This window comes from Heterodontus francisci, chromosome 6 (genome assembly GCF_036365525.1).
Source record: "Heterodontus francisci isolate sHetFra1 chromosome 6, sHetFra1.hap1, whole genome shotgun sequence".
In the NCBI taxonomy this organism is placed as follows: domain Eukaryota; kingdom Metazoa; phylum Chordata; class Chondrichthyes; order Heterodontiformes; family Heterodontidae; genus Heterodontus; species Heterodontus francisci.
Window position 1 is genome coordinate 82,558,633 of NC_090376.1, and position 26,467 is coordinate 82,585,099.

Sequence of the window (26,467 nt, forward strand, 5' to 3'; positions counted from 1 at the left end):
CAGAATGCCTGGATTAGGTGATTAGGTGGAGGCAATTGGAAGTGGGGCAATTGGAAGTTGCACATGACTCCCACTGAAAGCTGGCGCAGATGACATGGAAGCAGATGGGTGGAGGTGGGCTTTTGGGCACTAGGAGGCTGCAGCTAGGGATGGTCCCCGATAGGTAGCGATCAATTTGAGGGGAACAGGGGAGTTGCAAGAGGTTTGTGGTTGGAGAAGATGGAGAAGCACAGGTACCTGTTCCTCCTGACCCAGAGGAAACATTGAAAAAGATCAGAAAATGTAACTAACCTGGGCCTCTTCTAGCTATGACCCTGCCTGGCACCAGGATTTGATGGTGGCTGCAGCCCTGTGCTTGATTGGTGTGTTTCTGTGTTAGAATTGCACCAGGGTATGGAAGATGTCACTGGACTCCAACCATTGAATATTAATGAGGCGCCTATACCTGTGACTTAAATCGGTGGCTTTAAAATGGCAGCGGCCTGTTTGTGAGGGCAGAAAATCCATTGGCCCAGGCTTCTTAAAGTCAGCATACACAACATAAAGGGCAGATCACCTTTTAGCGGTGTGAAGTGAGTTTGTATAAACTGGAGGAAGAATGTTGATCTTAAGGGCATCCTGCTTTTATAATGGTGCCGTGGAGGTGCTGGCCGAGCAAGCAAGGGCCATGAAGGAGGTCCTCTTTCCTTCTGATGAGAGACAACCACCTCACATTCCTGCATATACCTGCACACTATCTTAAGCTGCATCACAACTCTTCACAATCCTTTCACAGGTCACACACTATTATAATCTTGTCACATCTCAGGCTGAATCACTCTTGAAGTCACAGATTTAACTTTAACAAAGATTTAACATGCTTTAATAAAGATTTCTGTTCACTGCTGCAGCATATGACTATCTGACCTTACAATAATCTCCAGATCAGGTGTTTTCCCCAAAACACAAAGCTACTTTCAGTTTCTCTTCCAAGTACCATATAGTCTCTAATATTCCAGCCCACACATACAATCATGACATTCCTCCCTGATCAGACTAAAACATTTCCATGAGTTTCCTGCTTGACATATGTAGCTTCTCTTCTCTTACCAAACATACTGTAATAAATTTTAAACCCAAACTTAACAAATCATTATTTTCCTAACTCACTGAGTAAATGAAATTCTTCAATTACATTTGCTTTCAAGAGCAGCATTCGGCGTACACCCTTTTTGTTTTAAACATAATCACAACACAAAATCTTCATATCACTTTGGTGGTCACCTCTCCCGCTGTGGTCTGCCTGTTGTCTCAGGAATTCTGGTCACCATGTCAGGATTAGAAAATGTTTTCGACCATTTGGAACCACTGTTTCTCCCTCTGGATAGGAAGCTGTCTGCCTGCCAACAGCATCACTGGCTTGGACCTCTGAATTGCTGGATGTCAGCTTTGCCACAGCTCCTACATCTGGTTCATCTGCAGGTTGTGTCTTTGTCCCAAAGATACTTTTTAACGCATGAAGAATTTCTGTCATACCGTACTCCTTCTGGCAACTGCACTGTCACACTGTTTCCCTTCTTGGCTTGGGAAAATACGGTGTATCCAGCTTACTCGGACTCTTCCGTCTCCGCAATACTTCATCACCTGGCATCACATCAGACTGCCTAGCTCTCCTCCTGTGGTCTGCATAAAATTTTGCAGCACGCTTTTTCTCAGCATCATAATCTCGAAACTCCTGATCAACTCGAATGTTCCTCAGCTCTGGTACCTTGGTGCGTATTTTGCATCCAAATAACAACTCAGCTGGGCTCTTTAGTTGTAGTGTGTGTAGTTGCTCCATACAGGCAACAAAAAACAACAACACCTCCTTCCAGTCTTTACCCTCAGCCTGAGCAATCCTCATCCATTTCTTTAAGGATTGGTTTTGTCTTTCTACTTCCCCATTTGCCTGTGGCCGTTTAGGGGTTGCTCTGTGATGGTGAATATCGGTGACTTGCATGTAATCTGCAAAGGTCTGTGAAATGAATTGTGACCCATTGTCTGAATACAATGTGACTGCCAGACCACGCCATGCAAATATTTCAGTCAATGCAAACACTGTGTTCTCTGCTATTGTAGACTTCATTACCAGATAAGCTGCTGGTACCGGCGCCCAAGGATGTCGCTCACCTCCCGAAGGACGCGGAGGAGATTTCCAGGCGTCGATGGTGGGAACTGAGGAAATGGCTTATTACCTGCACACCCTCTCCCTCCCCACTTCCCCTTCCCAGCTCCACTCTCTCAGCTCACCACCCCCCGCACACCCCTCCCCCCTCACAACCCCTTCCCAGCACCCCCCTCGCACCATCTTCCCTCCACCCCTCCCCCTCGCACCCCCTCCTCCCACCGGCATCATCCAACACCTGTGTAGGGGCCCTAACAACCCCATTGCCTTGTGGGCGTCTCGGGAGAGACCAAGGCTAAGGGAGTAAACCCGAACAGAAAATCCGGAGCGGAACCCCGTAGGCGGTCATGTGTCACCTTTGGCATGTTTCCGGCAGTTCCTGCAGCCATACCGGTGCCAAATGTCGTGCTCTGCACTCCTTTGGACCCCACCAGAAAGGCCGAGAGGGGGGTTTTGACGATTGGGCAACTTTCAACCTCCATACATTCGCCCAGGCATGCGCCATGGAGAGGTCACTCCATAGTTGCCTCACAGCGACTGAAACAACACGGAAGGCAGCAGTTACAGGTTATAAGTCCAGCTAAATTGGCGTAGAGATTGGGCGCCACGGGTTGCCTTTGTCGGTGGGAGAGGTCATCGCACCTCACTGGACAGCTACCGCCCGCCTCAAACCGGGCAGCCCCCGGTCAATAAGGTTCTGTCCTGTCACAGTCCACCTGCTTCAATGGGTGCTTGGAGCTCAGGGTCATTGCCCGAAAGGTGGACTGCAACACCGCACCAAACAACATGAAAAAAGGAAAGAAGGTACCAGCCCTTCGCTTTGCAAGCTGGAACGTCAGAACTATGTGTCCTGGCCTGTCGGAAGACCTTGCACAAATCAACGATTCTCGGAAGACTGCCATCAACAACGAGCTCAGTAGACTCAATGTGGACATTGCAGCACTTCAGGAGACACGCCTTCCCGCGAGTGGATCTCTAGCAGAGCAAGACTACACCTTCTTCTGGCAGGGCAGGGATCCTGAAGAACCAAGACAGCATGGAGTGGGCTTCGCCATCAGAAACTCCTTGCTCAGCATGATAGAGCCTCCCTCAAATGGCTCGGAACGCATACTGTCCATCCGACTGCTCACCACCTCTGGTCCAGTACACCTACTCAGCATCTATGCTCCAACACTCTGCTCCCCACCTGAAGCTAAAGATCAGTTCTACGAGGAACTCCATAACATCATTAGCAGCATCCCCAACACCGAACACCTGTTCCTGCTGGGGGACTTTAATGCCAGTGTTGGGGCCGACCATGACTCATGGTCCTCCTGCCTTGGGTGCTATGGCGTTGGAAGGATGAATGAGAACGGCAGAGACTGCTTGGGTTGTGTACCTATCATAACCTCTGCATCACCAACTCGTTCTTTCACACTAAACCCTGTCACCAGGTTTCATGGAGGAACCCAAGATCGCGTCGTTGGCACCAGCTGGACCTCATCGTCACAAGGCGAGCCTCCTTAAACAGTGTTCAAATCACACGCAGCTTCCACAGTGCGGACTGCGACACCGACCACTCCCTGGTATGCAGCAAGGTATGACTCAGACCAAAGAAGTTGCATCATTCCAAGCAGAAGGGCCACCTGCGCATCAACACGAGCAGAATTTCTCATCCACAGCTGTTACAAAAATTTCTAAATTCACTTGTAACAGCCCTTCAAAACACTCCCACAGGGGATGCTGAGACCAAGTGGGCCCACATCAGAGACGCCATCTATGAGTCAGCTTTGACCACCTATGGCAAACGTGCGAAGAGAAATGCAGACTGGTTTCAATCTCATAATGAAGAGCTGGAACCTGTCATAGCCACTAAGCACATTGCACTGTTGAACTACAAGAAAGCCCCCAGTGAGTTACATCCATAGCACTTAAAGCAGCCAGAAGCACTGCACAAAGAACAGCCAGGCGCTGCGCAAATGACGACTGGCAACACCTCTGCAGTCATATTCAGCTGGCCTCAGACACCGGAAACATCAGAAGAATGTATGATGGCATTAAGAGTGCTTTTGGGACAACCATCAAGAAGATCGCCCCCCTCAAATCTAAATCAGGGGACATAATCACTGACCAACGCAAACAAATGGACCGCTGGGTTGAGCACTACCTAGAACTGTACTCCAGGGAGAATGTTGTCACTGAGACTGCCCTCAATGCAGCCCAGCCTCTACCAGTCATGGATGAGCTGGACATACAGCCAACAAAATCGGAACTCAGTGATGCCATTGATTCTCTAGCCAGCGGAAAAGCCCCTGGGAAGGACAGCATTACCCCTGAAATAATCAAGAGTGCCAAGCCCGCTATACTCTCAGCACTACATGAACTGCTATGCCTGTGCTGGGACGAGGGAGCAGTACCTCAGGACATGCGCGATGCCAATATCATCACCCTCTATAAAAACAAAGGTGACCGCGGTGACTGCAACAACTACCGTGGAATCTCCCTGCTCAGCATAGTGGGGAAAGTCTTTGCTTGAGTCGCTCTAAACAGGCTCCAGAAGCTGGCCGAGCGCGTCTACCCTGAGGCACAGTGTGGCTTTCGTGCAGAGAGATCAACCGTTGACATGCTGTTCTCCCTTCGTCAGATACAGGAGAAATGCCGTGAACAACAGATGCCCCTCTACATTGCTTTCATTGATCTCACCAAACCCTTTGACCTTGTCAGCAGACGTGGTCTCTTCAGACTACTAGAAAAGATTGGATGTCCACCAAAGCTACTAAGTATCATCATCTCATTCCATGACAATATGAAAGGCACAATTCAACATGGTGGCACCTCATCAGACCCCTTTCCTATCCTGAGTGGCGTGAAACAGGGCTGTGTTCTCGCACCCACACTTTTTGGGATTTTCTTCTCCCTGTTGCTTTCACATGCATTCAAGTCTTCTGAAGAAGGAATTTTCCTCCACACAAGATCAGGTGGCAGGTTGTTCAACCTTGCCCGTCTAAGAGCGAAGTCCAAAGTACGGAAAGTCCTCATCAGGGAACTCCTCTTTGCTGACGATGCTGCTTTAACATCTCACACTGAAGAGTGCCTGCAGAGTCTCATCGACAGGTTTGCGGCTGCCTGCAATGAATTTGGCCTAACCATCAGCCTCAAGAAAATGAACATCATGGGGCAGGACGTCAGAAATGCTCCATCCATCAATATTGGCGACCACGCTCTGGAAGTGGTTCAAGAGTTCACCTACCTAGGCTCACCTATCACCAGTAACCTGTCTCTAGATGCAGAAATCAACAAGCGCATGGGAAAGGCTTCCACTGCTATGTCCAGACTGGCCAAGAGAGTGTGGGAAAATGGCGCACTGACACGGAACACAAAAGTCCAAGTGTATCAAGCCTGTGTCCTTTAGTACCTTGCTCTATGGCAGCGAGGCCTGGACAACGTATGTCAGCCAAGAGCGACGTCTCAATTCATTCCATCTTCGCTGCCTCCGGAGAATACTTGGCATCAGGTGGTAGGACCGTATCTCCAACACAGAAGTCCCTCGAGGTGGCCAACATCCCCAGCTTATACACACTACTGAGTCAGCAACGCTTGAGATGGCTTGGCCATGTGAGCCGCATGGAAGATGGCAGGATCCCCAAAGACACATCGTACAGCGAGCTCGCCACTGGTATCAGACTCACCGGCCGTCCATGTCTCCGCTTCAAAGACGTCTGCAAACGCGACATGAAGGCCTGTGACATTGATCACAAGTCATGGGAGTCAGTTGCCAGTGTTCGCCAGAGCTGGCGGGCAGTCATAAAGGCGGGGCTAAAGTTTGGCGAGTCGAAGAGACTTAGCAGTTGGCAGGAAAAAAGACAAAAGCGCAAGGGGAGAGCCAACTGTGTAACAGCCCCGACAAACAAATTTCTCTGCAGCACCTGTGGAAGAGCCTGTCACTCTAGAATTGGCCTTTATAGCCACTCCAGGTGCTGCTCCACACACCACTGACCACCTCCAGGCGCTTACCCATTGTCTCTCGAGATAAGGAGGCCAAAGAAGAAGACTTGTAATAATGGCTGTAACAGTCACTCACCACTAGTATGGACTCTCCTGATGGAAATGGGCCTAAGAAGTCAACTGCTACATCCTCCCATGGTCCAACTGACAACAGTGTGCTGTGTACTGGTTCTGGTGGATTGGGTCTACTGACAAGTTGACATCTATGACATGTTTGGACAAACTGCTCCACACCTTTCTCCATCCCTGGCCACCATACTTTGATTTGTAAGTTTTGCTTAGTACCAAGTGACCCTCATAGGCCTAGACTGGTGATTCCAGCTCAAGTCTTTGTGGCACTATAGGTCTGTTACCTCTGAAAACACACTTCCCAATTGTGCACAGTTCATCTCATATAACAATGTTTGGTCTGAATGGGCAATTCTCCCAATTTCCAGCTTGGATCTCTGTCTGATGTCATTCAATTCTGGATCTTTGTCTGACTCTTTCAACCTCTCTAGTTTTTTATTTTATTTTTTATTTAGAGATACAGCAATGAAACAGGCCGTTCGGCCCACCGAGTCTGTGACGACCAACAACCACCCATTTATACTAATCCTACATTAACCCCATGTTCTCTACCACATCCCCAACATTCTCCTACCGACACTAGGGGCAATTTACAACAGCCAATTTACCTATCAACCTGCATGTCTTTGGAGGTGGGAGGAAACCGGAGCACCCGGCGGAAACCCACGCAGACACAGGGTGAACTTGCAAACTCCACACAGGCAGTACCCAGAATCGAACCCGGGTCGCTGGAGCTGTGAGGCTGTGGTGCTAACCACTGCGCCACTGTGTTATTGCTCTGGGTGTAGCATGAACTGCCATAAACCGTAGGAATGATTCAACTTTCTTCTCCAGTGAAGATCTGTGTGTTTGTTCTTCAACTGGCTCTATGATATCTTGATCAACGAGTTCCTTGATCTTTGCCTCAACTTTCCCTCTCAGACTGAAAGGTGTTCTGCGTACAGGCTGAGCTACAGGCTTCACATTCTCATCAATTGTTAATCTCACTTGACAATTGTGCAAATTCCCAATTCCTTGAAACACTGGTCCAAACTCCTCCTGAGCTCAGCATAGGATTTCACAGAATTCACTTTCAATCCAATGTGTAGCACCTCCAAGACGTGGGCAGTTTCTCTGCTCAGAAGAGGCTCACCGTCCTCCTCTGTCTCTATGAATTCTGCCTCCACATTCTGATTCCCTGCTCTCACACTCGCACATCCTACAGTCTGAAGTGGGTTTTTAGATGTGTAAAGCTAACACTTTTTGATACATTTGAGATGTGCAATTGATTCTCTTTCTCTTCAGTTCTTCCCACAGTGCTCTTCTGATGACATTACTGTCACTGCCTGAATCTACAGTAATGCTCACTTCAACACCCCCAACAATCATTGGAACTTTCTCATGTTTGCTTCCATTGATAGAAAACATGTATCCACAATTGCTATTCGTGTCCTCACTCACTGCATCTTCTTCAACTCATCTCACAGTTGTACTACTTCCATCGCGCTTTCTTTTACATGGTTTGCCAGGCTTCCCACTCTGTTCAACTTTGCTTCTGCTCTTCTTGGCAAAATGGTTTCTGACCCCACATTTTCTGCATATCTTTCCTTTGGCAGGGTAGTAATAATCTCTTCCATAGTGCCCCAAGTTGCAACATCTGAAACACTCTCTGTCAGACTTCCGAAGAAGGGTCACTGACCCGAAACGTTAACTCTGCTTCTCTTTCCACAGATGCTGCCAGACCTGCTGAGTGATTCCAGCATTTCTTGTTTTTGTCTCTGTCAGACTTCTGTTGTTTACATTTATGCGTACCTGGTTTCCATTATGTCACTCGATTAACCTCAGATTTTGTTGTGTCAATGGCAGAAATGGGACCAGGTTTCATGCAGTGAACCTGTCTATCCACTACTTCCAATGTAGCCACTATTTTCAAAGAGTCATCCAATGTTAAGTCATCTCCTCTTTCCAGCAGCCTTCACCTCAACCTATCCGACTTGCAATGTTGGACCACCTGATCCATTATCTGGTTAGTCAGATCCGTCGCAACATAGTCACAAATTGGGCTACTGTTTCCCCCTCTTTCTCTCATTTGGAATGTGGTGTTTGGCGTCACCAATGGTCCTTCAAAGCTTTAATTGCATGTTCATATTCCGCCTTTTCCTCCATGTCAGGCAATGTCTTGAAAGTCTCCCTCACCGATGCACCTGCATTGAACAGCAATAAGGCCCACTGAGCTTCCTGCAGCTCCATCGCCCCCATCCAAAAATGAACTGCGACTGTCAACATACGCTTTGAATGAATGGATGTAAATGCATTGGAGGCAGTAGAGATAAGGTTTACTAGACTCATACCTGGGCAGGCTGTCTTACGAGGAAAGATTGGACAGGTTAGGCTTGTATCTGCTGGAATTTAGAAGAGTAAATTCTTGATTGAAACATATAAGATCCTAAGGGGTCTTGACAGAGTGGATGTGGAAAGGATGTTTCCCTTTGTGGGAGAATCTAGAACTAGGGGTCACTGTTTAAAAATAAGGGGTCGTCCATTTAAGACAGAGATGAGGAGAAATTTTTTCTCTTAGAGGGCCGTGAGTCTTTGGAATTCTCTTCCTCAAAAGGCAGTGGAAGCAGAGTCTTTGAATATTTTTAAGGCAGAGGTAGATAGATTCTTGATAAGCAAGGGGGTGGAAGGTTGTCGGGGGTAGGTGGAAATGTGGTGTAATCAGTTCAGCCATGAACTTATTGAATGGCGGAGCAGGCTTGAAGGTATTGGGGAGTATCTGTCTTTTCTAGATTAGATTAGATTAGATATACAGCACTGAAACAGGCCCTTCGGCCCACCGAGTCTGTGCCGAACATCAACCACCCATTTATACTAATCCTACACTAATCCCATATTCCTACCAAACATCCCCACCTGTCCCTATATTTCCCCTACCACCTACCTATACTAGTGACAATTTATAATGGCCAATTTACCTATCAACCTGCAAGTCTTTGGCATGTGGGAGGAAACCGGAGCACCCGGAGAAAACCCACGCAGACACAGGGAGAACTTGCAAACTCCACACAGGCAGTACCCGGAATCGAACCCGGGTCCCTGGAGCTGTGAGGCGGCGGTGCTAACCACTGCGCCACTGTGCCGCTATCTCTTTCTTTGTAATCAGGAACCTGTTGTCTAGCCCTCCAACTTCTGTGTGGATTTACAAATGGAGATCTACTGCCCCCTAGCTGCTTGTGGGATAATTCATAACTAACAGCTAAAACAGCAGCTTCTCTTATATTAGAAACTTTACAGTCTTCTAATAGCTATTGGAATGCTGTTCCTAAATTCTTCCATGGTCATTTCTTCTCTCACATTTGTAAAAGTCTCCTTTAACTTCAATGAACAGAACTTTTTCCCTAGAAAACTGTACAAATGTTTGATTTGGTCTTTTCCTTTAAAGTCCGAAATTGTATTTGATATGCTTTGGAAACAAGATCATATGCGTTAAGTACTGCAGTTTCAACTGTCTCTTAATCTGAAGATTTTTCCTCTGAAAGAGTTGAATAAACATCCAATGCATTTCCTATTAAAACTCTTTGCGAAAGAATGGTCCATGTTTCTTGTGGCCAAGCTAACCTTATAGCAATTTTCTAAAATGAGACAAATATCTTTCCAACCCCTTCCTCACTGAATTTCGACACTAGGCAAATATTCCTTGTTAAATGGATGGCACTAAGTGAATTGCTCACTCGGAGAGCCACTGCAGACACGATGAGCCGAATGGCCTCCTTCTGTGCTGTAACAATTCTGTGAACCTGTGAATGTGTGAGTGGCCTACTCCTCCATTTCGCACTGATGATATGGCATCATTCGCTGGATCAAATGGCGCAATTCCCCGGACTGGAGACGTATCAGCACCAGCAAATGCCATGATGCAATCCTAAATATCTCTGAACTTACCTGTGTATTGTTTGTCTTTATATCCTCGTTGCCAATGCCACATCTCAGGATGAAAGAATCAGTCTTGAAGTCACAGATTTAACTTTAACAAAGATCTAACAAGCTTTAATAAAGAGTTCATTCACTGCTGCAGTATATGCCTATCTGAACTTACAACAATCCCCAGGTCAGGTGATTTCCCCAAAACACAAAGCTACTTTCAGTTTCTCTTCCAAGTACCCTATAAGTCTCTAATACTCCAGCCCACACATACAATCATGACAACTCCCACTCTTCTTGCAGCCCAAACTGGCAAACAGCAGAAGGGAGATTGCAGGAACCAGAGAAAGTGTAGATACAACACAAACCCTCACTCCAAAGGAGGATGCTCCCATTGTCATTATTGGCAAAGAAAGGAGATGCAGTGTTGGTGATGACAAAGTTAGAGGCTTTGTTCATAGTGTGTTTGGTTACTTCTCTTTCCCCAATTATGCATATAGATAACTTGGTAACCTTGTGCTGCATTACGTTGCTACTCATCTGCTACTGCTTACCCTTTCCATTCTGTGCTAACCTTGGTTCTTCTGTCCTTTTATTAGGCCTCTTCACTGTCTGAGACTCAGACTCTGCAGCCACGCTGATGGAGAGGGCAAATCACAATACTGGAGATTCACTGACACTCTCTCTAAGGCACCCAGGAAGGTCTAGCTAGTGAGATAGAGGAAGTTGCACAGAGGGATTCATGCAGCAGCAGTGAGGAAGGACAAGTGAAAGTGGGAAGGCCAGCCTAGGAAAATACATTGGAGGGTAAGTACAGTTAAAGAGAACAAGAATTCCAATTTTTGGGGCTTCCAAAGAAAATTTCTTCATATTTACAACAATTGCTTAATGCATTGTTCAATCTTCCTGGAAGATACCGCACCATGTCAGAGATTGTGAAGGAGACCACTACCATCATATGTGTCGTTCTAATGCATGGGATCAACATGGTGTTGGGGTCACATCAATAGATGTTGCAGCTGGGTTCTCCTCGTGGGAGTCTGTGGCACCTTTGGTAAATCTCTCAGGGATACTCATATTGGCACCATGTAGCCTCTGAGCTCCAGCATCTCCCCTGCTGTGGGCAGGCTGGGGGACAGAACAAATAGGAGCTTCACTTGGGTCACAGATGTTCCATAGTCCACTCTCCATCTGTAACAAACAACATCCATACAGGATACTCTCTCAGGTTGTTTTGAAGGACAGCAAAATTTTGCTTCAACACCCCAGTGATCTGCTCAATGAAGGCTCTAGTTGACCTATAGATCTAGCGGTAGTACAGCTTTGCTGTGAAGCATGAGTTTCCCAGAGCTGTCATGAGCAAAGTGTGTATGGGAAAGTCCTTGTCCACAAGTAACCAGTCTCTGTCTTGTTATGCAGAGTCATGTGGGGCAATGGAGGAATTGTGCAGTCTGAAGTATCATGACAGCTGCAAGGAAACGGGGTTCAGACCTGAACAATGCACTGCTGGTCATCGTGCACTAAGGAAATGGAAGTCATTTCAGTTCATGAAGGCAGTAAGCCCATTTGCATGAATCCTTATGAATGTTCATGCAGTCAATGATGTCCTGGACTTGAGGAAAGCCTGCAATGTATGTAAATACCAGAGTCCTATCCTGTTGCTTCCAGTGCCCAAGTGGAATATGGTAATCATCTTTTCCATCAGTCGCCTGCTTAATGTAAGCATGACGTTATATTAATGATATTCCCTGTTGTATCGTGAATGGGCCTTGAAATGTTGAAGGCTGCTTGCTGTTAGTTTGACTTCAGCAGACAATGCTTTGCCAGCTGTGGCAGTGGGTTGTAGTTCTGTAAAAGTTTGTTGCCTGTGCTCACTCCTAGATTATTAATGGATGTATTTAAGAGGTAATCTAGCACCAAACCCTGGTCACTCCACTTGTGACCAGACCTCATTGTCAAAATAACCCATGGTGCAAAAGTCCAACATCCCTCCTACAGTACAGCCAACCTCCAGCACCTTCCCTCCAGTTCTGCTGAAGGGCAGGACCATCCCCCAGTGCTACCAAACCAAACAGCTGCCTCCGATTCAAACAATTCATCTCCCTCGGACTGATAAATGGCAGTGTCATTAATTTTTGATAGGTTTTCCCCGACCATATAGTGTAAAACGTTGACAAAGATCCTGGATAAATTATACAAATGTCTGTTTCCAACATTTTTTGAGGTTTCTTCTGATCTTCTGCCAAAGTTACAATGGGAGGTTGGCAAAACCCTTAAAAATTCTACCCCCAGATATCCTAACTCCAACTCATAAATCTAGCAGACAACTTTAGTTTTAAAACTGCTAAAGGATAATAAACAAACACATATAGGTAAAGGAAATGTCTTGAAAACCATTAAGCACAAATAGAATTTGACTTATTCAGTTACTGTAAATCACTGCCCCTGGTGTTATCCCCTACAAGGCATAAACACTCCTATTCTTATAAAATAATGAATCTGCTAACTCCCTGTGAGCAATGTTATGGGAAATCTGTGGTGGTGTTCCTAGAATCCAACATTGCTTTGGTGTTAAGGGCAGAAAATATATCTATGTCGCATTCCTGCCATTAATGTATAAATTTCATCAGATCATGAATCTTACAGCACTGAAGGAGGTCATTCAGCCGCTCCTGCCTGTGCACGAGCTGTCGAATTTAGTCATACACCCAAACTTTTGTCCCAAAAAACAATGCAAATTAGTCTGCTTCAAGTGAATATTCAGTTGCGTTTTGAAAGTTCCTTTGCAATCTGATTTCATTATACTTTTAGATAATGCATTTCATATCTTAACAATCCTCTGTGTGAGAAAAATTCTCCTAATTTACCCTCTAGTTCTTCTGCCAATTATTTCAAATTTATGACCTCTGGTTTCTGACCCACTAGTGAGAGGAAACAGTTTCTCCCTAATTGATCTTAACAAAAACCTTCATAATTGTGAACAACTCTATTGGTCCCCACTTAACCTCTGCTCTAAGGAGAATTATCCCAACTTCGTCAATCTCTCCACATAACTGAAGTCCTTCGTCCCTGCTATAATCCTGGTAAACCTCCTGTGTACCGTTTCCTTGACATCCTTCATGAAGTGTGAATGCATTCACCCATATTAGGCTTGATTAAATATCTCTCCATCACTTTTAAAAGAAAATCCTGGAAGAAATGCCAGAATGCTAGAAACACAACCCCACCCAACATTCGATGTTACATAGGAAAAATCTCCCCTTTTGTATCTAAGGATGTAGCAAAACTATTTTTATTTGTATTCTTCCTTCTCATTTTGTAGTTATGTTTCTTCCCCTCTTTAGTTTCATCGAGAATTGCACCATTCTTTGTTTGATGGGGTGGTTGGCGAAGCTTGGTCCTGTTTTGGGGATGCTTTAGATATGGCCACTTGTTGGTAGAGTGACCGAAGCTGTCTTGCCCGCTAACTTACTTCTCCTCCCTCTGATCAAATATGTCCTGCACAAGTTTGAAATGAAAGCTCATTGTGAGTTTAATCATAGCTATGAATCAGCAGGAGACCACTGCATGGCACAGCACAACGATACACCATCATGATGCACCCCGTCAAGCCTAACAAATTGTTGTTTATTTTTAAGTTTGACAAACTCAGTGCTGTTGGACACATCCATGACTGGAAGGCAATCTGTAGCAAAAACAGATTAGACGAGACTGAAGCTCAAAACTGAAATATCAGCTTCAAAACAGTAGAGACAAATGAAGCCTTAAAAGCTCCAAGGCTTCATAACATTACTAATGACAGCTTACTGACAGCATCAGCACAGTATGGTGCAAGCTATGAGGCATGGCAATTTGCAATTTTTATTTATATCTTTCTAGTTGATCAGTCTATGACAGTTATCCTCAAGACCTCTTAATGTTCCACTACTACATCACCAGGTTTTACATATAATCAGTTGGATAAGGTTTACATGAAATCACAAGCAGTAAGTCGTATATACAGTCTGTTGTGTATGCAGATTACAGCACCAATTTTAACCCAACCTACCCAGCAATTAAAATTATGAAAAGCAACTTACTGAGCCTTTCTCGCTAGTAAGTCACCAAACATAATACCACAATTCTTGATGAGCAGCTGACTCAGGTCACAATTGCATGCACTGGGAAGGAGTAGGTGCCCTCATGAATAAATCAAATAAGAGTCCAATGATGTCATTCTGACACTAACCAGATTTTAACTGTGTGGGTCAGAAGTCCCACCCAGCGGCAAACCCACTGAATGAAAGTGAGCAGGATTGGCCTCACAAGCTATGTGACATGACTGGAACACTCAAACTGTTAGCTAGCACTTGGGTCATTGCATTTGTATGTAATTGTGACTAATGCATTTCCAAGGCAGTTCTGAGCTTGCAGTTTACTACTTTCTGATTTTTCCCCTTATCTACCCTGATTAATCACTCACTGTTTATCACAGTGTTAGTTTTGCTTCACTCTTTTAGATGGATGAACAGTTGGAGGAAGAGGAGCAGCAGCAGAACCAGGACAAGTGGCAGGTGGACCTTTTAGAAGACAGGCTCCTTCTATGCAGTTATAGGGGACATTTGCTGCATCTCCCAATCTTCAGTGAACAGCTACATCAAGCAGGTCACCAATACTTTCTTTGCCAGAGCAAACATTCAAACCATTCACTTTTAAATTGGGCAATTGTTTAAATTGGGCAAAAATGTCTAACCAATTATCATTATTGCTATAGTCAATTGCAAAGTTTCCACCTATAGTACGCCAGCTGTACTGGTCTTACAGGTATTCAGCAAATCATTCGTGATTTGTTAATGTGTACTTGTAAGTAAATGTCATGGCAGGAACCCAACCCAGCAATCAGGTACAGCTAATTCAACCAGCTTTTTGCAATAGATAATTTTTTTTTATCATTGGTATTTGTCATCTACGACTTCACCCAAGTTTCAATGGAATTTAAGTTCCCCTGCTGCTGCAATTGCCTCAGTATCTGTTGGAGCACAGTGGTCAGCACAGAGTGGTTTTAGAACAGAGTGCATAATAGAGTTTAGAAGTTGGGAATTTAGTGCAAGTAGGAATTCGGTGCAGAGGGGAGGGAGATGTTGCTTTTTGCCTCCAATACCTGTAGCGGTACACGTTGCATGTAAAAATTTAATCCACTTATAACTTAAACTAGATCACATAATTAGTTAAAAGACTAAAAACTATAAGCTAAGTTGATTAAAGTACATTGACTAAATAATTAAATAAATAAAACTGTTTATAGGGATGGCAGTATAGGTGGTGTGCCACAACTGCAGCAAACCACATTTGCAGTAAGTGTCTGCATCTCGAGGAATTTCAGCTCAGAGTTGTTGATTTGGAGTCTGAAGTGTAGACATTGCGGAGCATCCAGGAGGGGGAAAGATATCCGGACACTTTGATCCAGGAGGCAGTCACACCCTTTAAGCTAGGAAGTGGTACAGATCTGGTTTGTGGTCATGGACGGAGGAATATGGCTGAGAGTCAAACAGATAAGAGGATGGCAAAGCCTGCAAGGAAGATGAGCAAACTGACCATGGTATGATGGCCACTCAAGTGGGAGGAGTAAGGAGGAATGTGGTAGTGATAGGGGACATTGTGCACAGGGGAACCAGGAGTTCTGAAGTTTGCGTTGCCTGCCCAATGCCAGGGGTAAAGACATCTCCTCACAGCTGGAAAAGAACTTGGAGTGGAAGGAGGAAGATCCAGTTGTTGTGCTCCATGTAGGAACCAACAACATAGGCAGACCAAAGAATGAGTTTCAGCTGAGAGAGTTTGAGGAGCTAGGGTTTGAACTAAAAAGCAGAATCTCAAAGGTAATAATCTCTGGATTACTAGCTGAGCCACAATGAAATTGACATTGGATCAAATTGATCAGAGAATTGAATGCATGGGTTTCGATTCATGAGGCACTGACACTAGTACTGGGGAAAAAGAGAGCTGTTCCATTGGGATGAGCTCCACTAACTGTCCTAGTGAGTCCTATAGCTAGGTCTGTACATAAGTCTCTTAAACAAAATTGGTAGGGGGTGAAGGAGAGGGGTCAATTGAGGGGATGTACATAAATCTAAGACCACAGAGCAGTGTAGCATTTTGGGTAAAGAAAGCAGAGTATGACAGGAAGGGACAAAAAGCTTAATGATAATAATACATCAGTGAATAAGTTCAGATCAGGGAAAAATGGTAAAAAGTTAAAATTAAAGGCATTTTGTCTGAATACACAAAGCATTCATACCAAGATAGATGAATTAATGGCACCTGTAGAGATAAAGGGGTTTGATTTAATGTATTTGGTGTTTTGAAAAAACAGACAAAATAGAAAAGGATGGTTGGGGTGGAGTTGGGGAGTGCGGGTGGGAGGTAACAGGTGTAAGCCTGATAATAAAGCATAACATAAAGGACAGCAGTGAGGAAGGATCTTGGCTTGGAAGAGCAGGAAGTAGAATGAGTGTGAATGGAGATAAGAAATAACAAGGTGTGGAAAACAGTGGTGCGTGTAGTTTATGGGCCCCTAATAGTAGCTATTGTGTTGAACAGAGTATTAATCAAGAAATTAGGAGTTTGTAACAAAGGTAATGCAATAATCATGGGGATTTTAATCTTCATATAAACTGGACAAATCAAAATCGACAAAAGTAATTTGGAGGACGAATTCGTGGAACGCATCCAAGACAGCTTCCTGGAACAATACGTCATGAAACCAACCAGATTATCTGTAATGAGACAGGGTTTATTAGTAATCTCATAGGAAGTGATCCTCTGGGAAAGAGTGATCACAATATTGTAGGATATCACATTGAGTTTGAGAGTGACATACATAAGTCCAAAACTAGAGTATTGAACATAAATAAAGCCAATGACAGAAGTATGAGGGGCAAGACGGCTAAGATAGTTTGAGAAATCAGATTAAAAGGTATGATGGTAGATGAACAGTGGTGATCATTTAAAGAGATATTTCATAATTCTCAGGAAATCTACATTCCATTGAGAAATAAAAACCCCACAGGAAAAGAAATCCATCCATGGCTACTAACGCAGGTAAGGATAGTATTAAGTTAAAGAAAAGGCTTATAATATTGCCAAGAAGAGTAGTAAGTATGAGGATTGGGAAAGTTTTAGATACCAGCAAAGAATGACCAAAAGTTGATAGAGAGGGATAAAACAGAATTTGAGAGCAAACTGGTCAGAAATATTTTTTAAAATTGTAAGAGCTTTTACAAGTATGTAAAAAGAGATTAGGGAAAGTAAATGTTGATCCCTTAGAGATTGACAGAGGAGAAATTATAATGGGAAATAAGGAAATGATGGGGATGTTAAACAAATATTGTGTCTGTCTTCACATTACAAGATACACAAAATGCATCACAAATAATCTGAAACCAAGGGTCAAATAACAGTGAAGAATTTAAAGTAATTAATATTAGTAAAGAAAAGGCATTGGAGAAATTAACGGGGCTAAAAGCCGACAAATCCCCTGGACCTGATGGCCAATATCCTAGGATTCTGAAATCGGTGGATGTAGAGATAGTAGATGCACTGTTTATGATCTTCCAAAACTTGCTAAATTATGGAACAATCCCAGCAGATTAGAAGTTAGCAAATGTAACACTGCTATTCAAGAAAGGAGGGAGAGGGAAAACAGGGAACCACAGGATAATTAGCCTACTATCAGTTGAGAGCATGCTAGAATCTATTATTAAGGAAGTAAAGAAGTGGTAACAAGACAGTTAGAAAATCATAATTCGATTAGGCAGAATTAGCATGGTTTTATGAAAAGGAAATGATGTTCAAAAAATCTATTAGAGTTTGGTTTGAGGATGTAACTAGCCTCATAGATAAAGGGGAACTAGTGGATGTAGTATATTTGCATTTTCAAATAGCATTTAATAAATTTGATGCACAAGATAAGGGCTCATGGAGTTGGGGTAATTTATTAGCATGGATAGAGGAGCGATTAAAGGACAGAAAACAGACAGTAGGAATAAACAGGTCATTTTCAGGTTGGCAGGCTATTACTAATGGGGTGCCACAAGCATCATTGCTGGGGCTTCAGCTACTTACAATCTATATTAATGACTTAGTTGAAGGGACCATGTGTAATGTATCCAAGTTTGTTGACAATACAAAGCTAGGTGGGACAGTAAGCTGTGAAGACGAAACAAAGGACTGAATTTTATAAGCTTGCGGTGAACTTCAAAAATGGCAGCCCACCCATGCGGACCGCACGCCAAAGAGCCACCGCGATTCCTGATTATTATTGACCATGCAATCTGTCTGTGCACAGGCGTTGATGCCATTTTTAAAAGGCTGTTCACACTACTGGCTAATTTAAATACTTAAAGAAAGAATGAATTAAATTAAGTAAAAACTTTTCTTCCGTCCCTCTCCCATTACCAGCATAATTAAATTAATTATTTGCCCTTCCCCCCCCCATAAAATGCTTACATTTACCATCTGACCTTCCCCCACAAACTGCATAAACTTGAAACTACAACCTTTCCCACCATACCCTATACCCACGACGTTAATTTGACTGCATCCCCACCCCGCACTGATAAACTTAGCTCCTCCCCCCCTTCCCATAAGTGTTGCACCTCGTTTCCCCCGACAGGGATCCAAAGGCGCAGGAATGCTGACCCCCAAGTTGATGATCGCAGTGGGACATCAGGAGGCGACGCAAGTTTATTTAAATTAATTAATTGATTTAAATATTCAAATTGTTGTCCTGTCGTTCAGCGGCGGGGAGGCTGCCACGGTGCCTTGACGCTGCCGGGAGGATCGGGCCAGGCCCTGCCGGCATCAAGGTCTGTGGCGGGCCTCATTCGGGGCCATCTTCAGGCCTCCCCCCACGCTCCCCCTGCCATGGATCCCAACGTCGAGGGCTCCTTAAAATGCAGCACAAAGAGTCTGCAAAGGGATGTAGACAGGTTAAGCGAGTGGGCAAGAAGATGGCAGATGGAATATAATGTGGGGAAATGTGAGTTTATTCACTTTGGTAGGAAGAATAGAAAAAATAATTTTTTTTTAAATGGACAAAAAATATTAAATACTGGTGTTCAGAGAGATTTTGGGTATCATTGTACATGAAACACAGAAGATTAACTTACAATTACAGTAAGTAATTAGGAAGGGAAATGATATGTTAGCCTCTATTGCAAGGGGTTTAGAGTACAAGAGCAAGGAAGTCTTTCTGCAATTGTTACAGGGCTTTGGTGAGACAGCACATGGAGTATTGTGTACAGTTTTGGTCTCCATAGCTAAGGAAGGATTTATTCCCTTGCAGTGAAGAGATTGAATAGATTGATTTCTGGGATGAGAGGGTTGTCTTATGATGAGAGATTGAGTAGATTGGACCGATATTCTCTGGAGTTTAGAAGAATGAGAGGTGATCTCATTGAAACATACAAGAATCTGAGACGGCTTGACAGGGTAGATGCTGAGAGGCTGTTTCTCCCCCTGCTGGAGTGTCTAGAACAAGAGGGCGTAGACAGAGGAAAAGGGGATGGTCATTTCAGACTGAGATGAGAAATTTCTTCACTCAGAGGGTTGTGAACATTTGGAATTCTTTACCTCAGAGGACTGTGGATAGAAATAGATGTAACAAGGGGACAGGCAATATTAGATTTAGTTATGAGTAATGAGCCAAATATAATTAGTAGCCTAACTGTGTGTGAACATTTATCAAATAGTGATCACAACATGATCGAATTCAAGGTAGCGTTTGAAAGTGAAAAGCACGAATCAGCTACTAGAATTTTAGACTTGGGTAAGGCTGATTTTACCGGGATGAGACAGAGACTGTCCACGGTAAACTGGGTAGATCTGTTAATGGGTCAAACGACTGAAGAACAGTGGAGAATATTTAAAGAAACATTTAACAAAATACAGTGCGAGTATATACCCCGAGAGGAAAAAGCTCCACTTCACAGAAAAAAGAGCCATGGACAACTAAAGAGATTAGGGATAGCATAAAACAAAAAGAAATTGCTTACAAAAATGCAAAATGCAGCACAGATGGGATCGATACAAAGATCAGCAAAGGGTCACAAAGCAGCTTATAAGAGCTACTAAAAGAGATTATGAAAGGAAATTTGCAGGCACATCAAAATCAATAAGAAATGTTTTAGTTACATAAAGGGAAAGCGGGTGGTCAAGAGCAATGTAGGTCCACTATAAGCTGAAACTGGAGATATTGTCATTGATAATGAGGAAATGGCAGACATGTTGAACAATTACTTTGCCTCAGTATTTACAGTTGAAAAGGAGGATAACTTGCCGGAAGTCACAAAAATATTAATAGCTGATAGGGGACAGGGACTTAATACAATTGACATAAGTAAATCATCAGTAACAAGGAAATTAATGGAACTAAAGAGTAAGAAATCCCCAGGATCTGACGGTTTCCATCCGAGGGTGTTAAAGGAAGTAGGGGAGCACATTGTAGATGCCCTAACTATAGTCTTTCAGAGTTCCCTCTATTCAGGAGTGGTCCCTCTGGATTAGAAAGTTGCACATGTCACTCCACTTTTTAAGAAGGGTGAAAGGGGGAACCAAGGGAATTACAGATTACAGACCAGTTAGCCTGACATCTGTGGCGGGCAAGTTGCTGGAGTCTATAATCAAGGAGAGGGTGACTGAACACCGAGAAAAATTTCAGTTAATCAGGGACAGCCAGCATAGATTCATGACGGGAAGGTCATGCCTGAAAAATCTCATTGAATTTTTTGAAGAGGTGACTAAAGTAATGGACAGGGGAGTGTCCATGGATGTTATTTATATGGACTTCCAGAAGGCATTTGATAAAGTCCCACATAAGAGACTGTTAACTAAGGTAGAAGCCCATGGAGTTGAGGGCAAATTATTGACATGGTTAGAAAGTTGGTTGAGTGGTAGGCCACAGAGAGTGGGGATAATAGGTAAGTACTCCGATTGGCAGGATGTAACTAGTGGTGTCCCGCAGGGATCTGTGTTGGTGCCTCAATTATTCACATTATTTATTAACGACTTGGATGATGGCATAGTAAGTCATATATCCAAATTTGCTGATGATACAAAGTTAGGCGGCATTGTAGACAGTCTAGATGACAGCATAAAATTGCAAAGAGATATTGACAGACTAGGTGAGTGGGCAAAAGTGTGGCAGATGGATTTCAATGCGGGCAAGTGTGAGGTTATCCATTTTGGACCAGAAAAGGATAGAGCAGGGTACTTTATAAATGGGAAGAAGTTAAGTACAGTGGATGTCCAAAGAGACTTGGGGGTTCAGGTGCATAGATCTTTAAAATGCCACGAGCAAGTGCAGAAAATAATCAAAAAGGCTAATGGAATGCTAGCCTTTATATCCAGAGGATTGGAATATAAAGACACAGAGGTTATGCTGTAGCTGTACAAAACCCTGGTTAGACCCCACTTGGAGTACTGTGAGCAGTTCTGGGCACCACACCTTAGGAAGGATATACTGGCCTTCGAGGCATAGCAATGTAGGTTTACAAGAATGATACCTGGACTACAGGGGTTAAGTTACGAGGAGAGATTACACAAATTAGGACTGTTTTTGCTAGAACATAGAAGGTTAAGGGGTGATCTGATTGAACTCTTCAAGATATTAACAGGAAAAGACAGGCTAGATGAAGATAAACTATTTCCACTGGTTGGCGATTCTAAAACTAGGGGGCATAGTCTAAAAATTAGGAGCAGACTGTTCAGGAGAGATGTTAGGAAGCACTTCTTCACGCAAAGGGTGGTAGAGATTTGGAACTCGCTCCCACAAACAGCAGTTGAAGCTAGAACAGTTGTTAATTTTAAATCTGAGATAGATTTTTGTTAAACAAAGATATTAAGGGATACGGGCCAAAGGCAAGTATATGGAGTTAGGCCGCAGATCATCCATGATCTCATTGAATGGCGGGACAGGCTCGAGGGGCTGAATGGCCTACTCCTGTTCCTATCTTCCTATGTTCCAATATGTTCCTAATATATTCACGTCTGAAATTAATGAATATTTGGACTGTAAGGGAATCAAGGAATATGGGAATTGGGCAGAAAGTAGAATTAAGGTTGAGGATCAGTCATGATCTTATTAAATGGAAAAGCAGGCCTACTCCTGCTCTTATTTCTCATGTTCTTATGCCTCTGCTGATCTTATATGAGAAATTATTGTGAGAGAAGAATGATATGACAAACAAGCAAAACAGATTGGGTGTAAAATACAGATGTGTAGCATCTGGGAGCCCCTAGAGGCCCAAAATGACATCCATGGTGCAGCATACACTTCTGGTACAAGTTGTGCCAGACACCATATTGGTGATGATGTTAGCACGCAGAGTGGATGGGGGGGCGGAACAATACAGAGTAAGCAGATTATGATGACAATCAGTATGCAATGCTGATTTGATGCTAGCACTCCCATTTTGGAGCTCAAGACTCCAGCTAACATAGTCTCTTAATCACGCACACCTGAACACCCATTCAGCAGCAGAAAGGATTCCCACCTGCCCTATGTAAAGGGATCATCCAACACTTACAAGTTAGTTAATGATTGATTTCTATTGGCTGTTCCTACGATTGTTCATGTTGTTTGATGATTTACAGAGTTCTTTAAACTTGCTGAAGTCCACAGGGAGTGGTGTGGCAGGTGCTGATGGATTTTGGCCTGATTTCAAGGCTTTGCACAAACCAATTGCACCAGATATGGGTGAATTAGTTAGCATTCCCCTTGGAATGCAGCATAAATTGGAGAATAAACAGACCACATAGAGCAGGACAAGTTGCTGGAAGAGGGAGGAGGAGATGAAGAGGGGCTCACAGCAGGAGGCAATATCTGCCTAGGATGTTCAGGGAGCAATTCTCCTACTGGACCAAAATCTACCAGCTGCTGCAGCCTCAATCACAACCTCTGAGCAGGGCAAAGACTGCATTGCCAATGACTGTGGCAATGAACTTTTATGCATCTGGCCCTTTCTGGGCTGGAACTGGAGATATTTGTAATATCTTGCAGTTTGCCATCCGTCGTTGTGTAAGCGAGGTCATTGAGGCTCTCTATTCTGTTATGATCACCTGGTTCATGGTTTATATTAATTTTCTAAGGTAACTTTTAATTTGGGAATTTAATTTTTTTTTAATGCAAAACAAATGAAAACACCTGTTTTGAGAAGCTGGCAAACAAGCCTAGGGTGGTTACAAATCAAAGGCTGGCCCATGTTTATTTCGTAAGGTCATATTGGGAAGTGCAAAGACCCCTCTTAAATTCTTGATGGAGATGGTGGACTGGATTTTAAGAGCCTGCCGCCAATCCCGGCCGCGACCTCAAAAAAAAAATTGCAGCCCACACACCAAACAACCGCTGTGATTTCCTGCACGATGGCTCATTTAAATAGATGGGGCAGCCCACTCACCTCCCTAATCAGGTGGAGGGGGCGGGCTGTCTGACACCAGCAATGGCATCAGCTGCCCGTGCGCAGATACTGGTGCCATTTTTAAAGGGCAACCAGCCCTGCCAGCACATTTAAATTTTTACAGGTACACCCGCCCAAAATTTATCAAATAAATTTCTAACAGCCCTTTCCCAGCCCCAATAACAATTACATTAAAAATTTGCCCCTCCCCCAAAACAAAAAACTTACCTTTTAAATCTGACCTTCCTCCCACCCACCCCCCGAGACGGCACAAAGTTTAAAGTTCACCCCTTCCCACCATCCCCTAAACCCATTACGTTTATTTGACCCCATTCACCCCCCCACCTCACCACACTGAAAATCTTAACTTCCTCCCCCCTCCCCACCAGTGTCACATCGGCTTTCCCTAGAGGGGGAATTGAAGGCATGGGAGTGCCAGCCACACAGAAGATTAAAGGTAAGTTTATTTAAATTTATTCATCCTGTTCATTTAAATATTGTAATTCAGTTTCCATTGCCCAGCAATGGGGGTGCCGCCACGGATCCTCGCTACTGCCAGGAGGATCAGGTCAGGCCCTCCCAGCACCAGCCTCCATGGCGGGCCTCTGCCAGAAAAATCTTCCCGTCCTCCCCACCCCCGCCACACTGACGTCGTGGGCTTGGTAAAATCTAGCCCAGTGTGTCTGCAGCTGCCAGAATCAGGGGTTTAAATTATTCATATGATTTCCCAGAACAAAGAGAAGGTTTGGAGTTGGATATAATTAGTTTAAATTGCTTTAAAGGACATCCCACATGTACCACTTGCTATGGAGATAGATGATGCAGGGGGTGTCTGTTGGTTTTTGGATCTGTGTGCTTGCTGACACAGTCAGTTGGCTTTTAGATAAGTAGTTGGTTTTTGGGAAAGCAGTTGGCTTCAGAGAAAGCAGTTGGCTTTTGGAAGTCAGTTAGACTCAGAAGCAAAGTGGCCATCGGGAATCAGGGGTGTTTCTGTTTTGAGGCAGGCCCGTGCTTAAGCTGGGAAGTTCAGATTCAGGAGGTGATCTCATACCTCTGAAGACAACTGAGAAACTAAGCAAATCAAGGTGAATTCCTAAGAGTGTGGTACACTTTGGATTGCTCCCAGGAGAAGTGAACAAACTGCCAAGATCCTGTAACATATAGGGAGATTCTTGAGGTGGAAGTAACAGTCAAATCGGAGTGTTCTGTTGAGATTTAGGTTTGAAATATACATCTTCATGTTAAGATTTAAAGATTAAAACGTGTTTCCAAATTGTAGTGTTGTTAGTAGCATTTTGCTTTGTTTAACACTTGTCAAGTAAAGTTTTTTGTTTAAAACATGAAATCTTGTGCGTAATTCTTTCAGTAATAACTGCAAATTCAACTTTCTATTTTTAAAAGTTATTAGTCCCTAATGAGATTGTAACAATTCAAAGAGAGCTGACTAAATTTCATTCTCTCTTGCCAAAGAGCAGCAGGTGGGGTTAGCATGTGGCTTTATGATGTTTGCAGGCTCCTCCATGGTGCATGGGGGCATTGACTGAATACACTTTCTTTGTGGGTGCCACATATTAACGCTGAGATGTACCACAACAGACAGGGATTCCACTCCTTCAATGCCCAACTGCTGGGAGATCAAACACAGAAAGACATGCAGGTCATTAGCCGGTATCCTGGCAACTGACATGATGCCTTCATTCTGTGGCAGTCCGCTGTGCTGGCTGCATTTGAGACACCGCGACAAACCAAAGGGTGAAAATTGGTTGACAAGGCCTATCCACTGGCGACATGGCTCATGACTCCAGTATGCAACACATGCACTTGTGGCCAGCATACAGACAATGAAAACCATGCTGCCATATGAAATGTGATATAGCAGACTATTTGCATACTGAAACAATGCTTTTGCTGCCTGGATCTCTTTGGAGCAGCCTTGCAGTACTCAGCAGAGCAGGTGTCAAGATTGAGAGTGGTCTGTTTCATGTTCACTAAGAAAGAGGAATCTGACATAATATCAGTAGAAGCAGAGAGAGTAGAGGCAATGGATAGGGTAAAAATTGAGAGGGAGGAGGAACTCGAAAGACAGACTATGCTTAGCGTAGATGGTCCAGATGGCTTGCATTCCAGGTTGCTAATGAAAGCGGGGGGGTGGAGATAATGAAAGAGCTTGCCATAATCTTCCAATCTTCCCTAGATATGGGGGAGGTGCCAAAGGATTGGAGCGTGGCAAATGTGACACTTATTCAAGAAAGGGTGTAAGGACAGTCCTAGCAACTATAGGCCAGTTAGTTTAACATCAATAGTAGGCAAGGTTTTAGAAACAATAATCGGGGGGAAAAAATCAACATGCACTTGGAGAGGTTTGAGTTAATTAAGTATAGCCAGCACTGATTTGTAAAAGGCAAATAATGCTTGACTAATCTAATTGAATTTTTTGACTAAGTAAACAGAGAAGATTGATAAAAAGAATGTGGTGGATGTTGTCTATATGGGTTGTAAGAAAGCTTTTGATAAAGTACCACATAAAAGGCTGGTTAACAAAACTGACGTTCATGGAATAGGAAGGTCAATGTCCATTTGAATAAAAAATTGGCTTAAGGACAGAAAACAGTGAGTTGTGTTAAATGGAGGATGGTAGGCAGTGGTGTTCCGCAAGGGTCAGTGCTGGGACCACTGCCTTTTTTGGAATATATACATGACTTGGATCTTGGAATACAAAGCAGAATTTCAAAATTTGATGATGATACCAAACTTGGACGCATGGCAAACAGTGAAGATGATACAAACTGCCTGAAACAGGACACAGATAGGCTAGCAGAATGGGCAGGTAAGTGGCAGATGAAATTTAATACTGACAAGTGTGAGGTGCTGCATTTTGGCAGAAGCTATAGGGTGAGGCAATACAGACTTAATGGCACAGTTCAGAGTGTGCAGGAAC

General features: G+C 43.8%; 1 protein-coding gene across 2 annotated transcripts in view; it reads right to left on the reverse strand.

The window, feature by feature from the left end:
* The window catches only part of grm5b (glutamate receptor, metabotropic 5b), a 755,124-nt gene that overhangs the window by 144,140 nt on the left and 584,517 nt on the right, over positions 1 to 26,467 (reverse strand). The gene's annotated exons all lie outside the window — the stretch shown is intronic.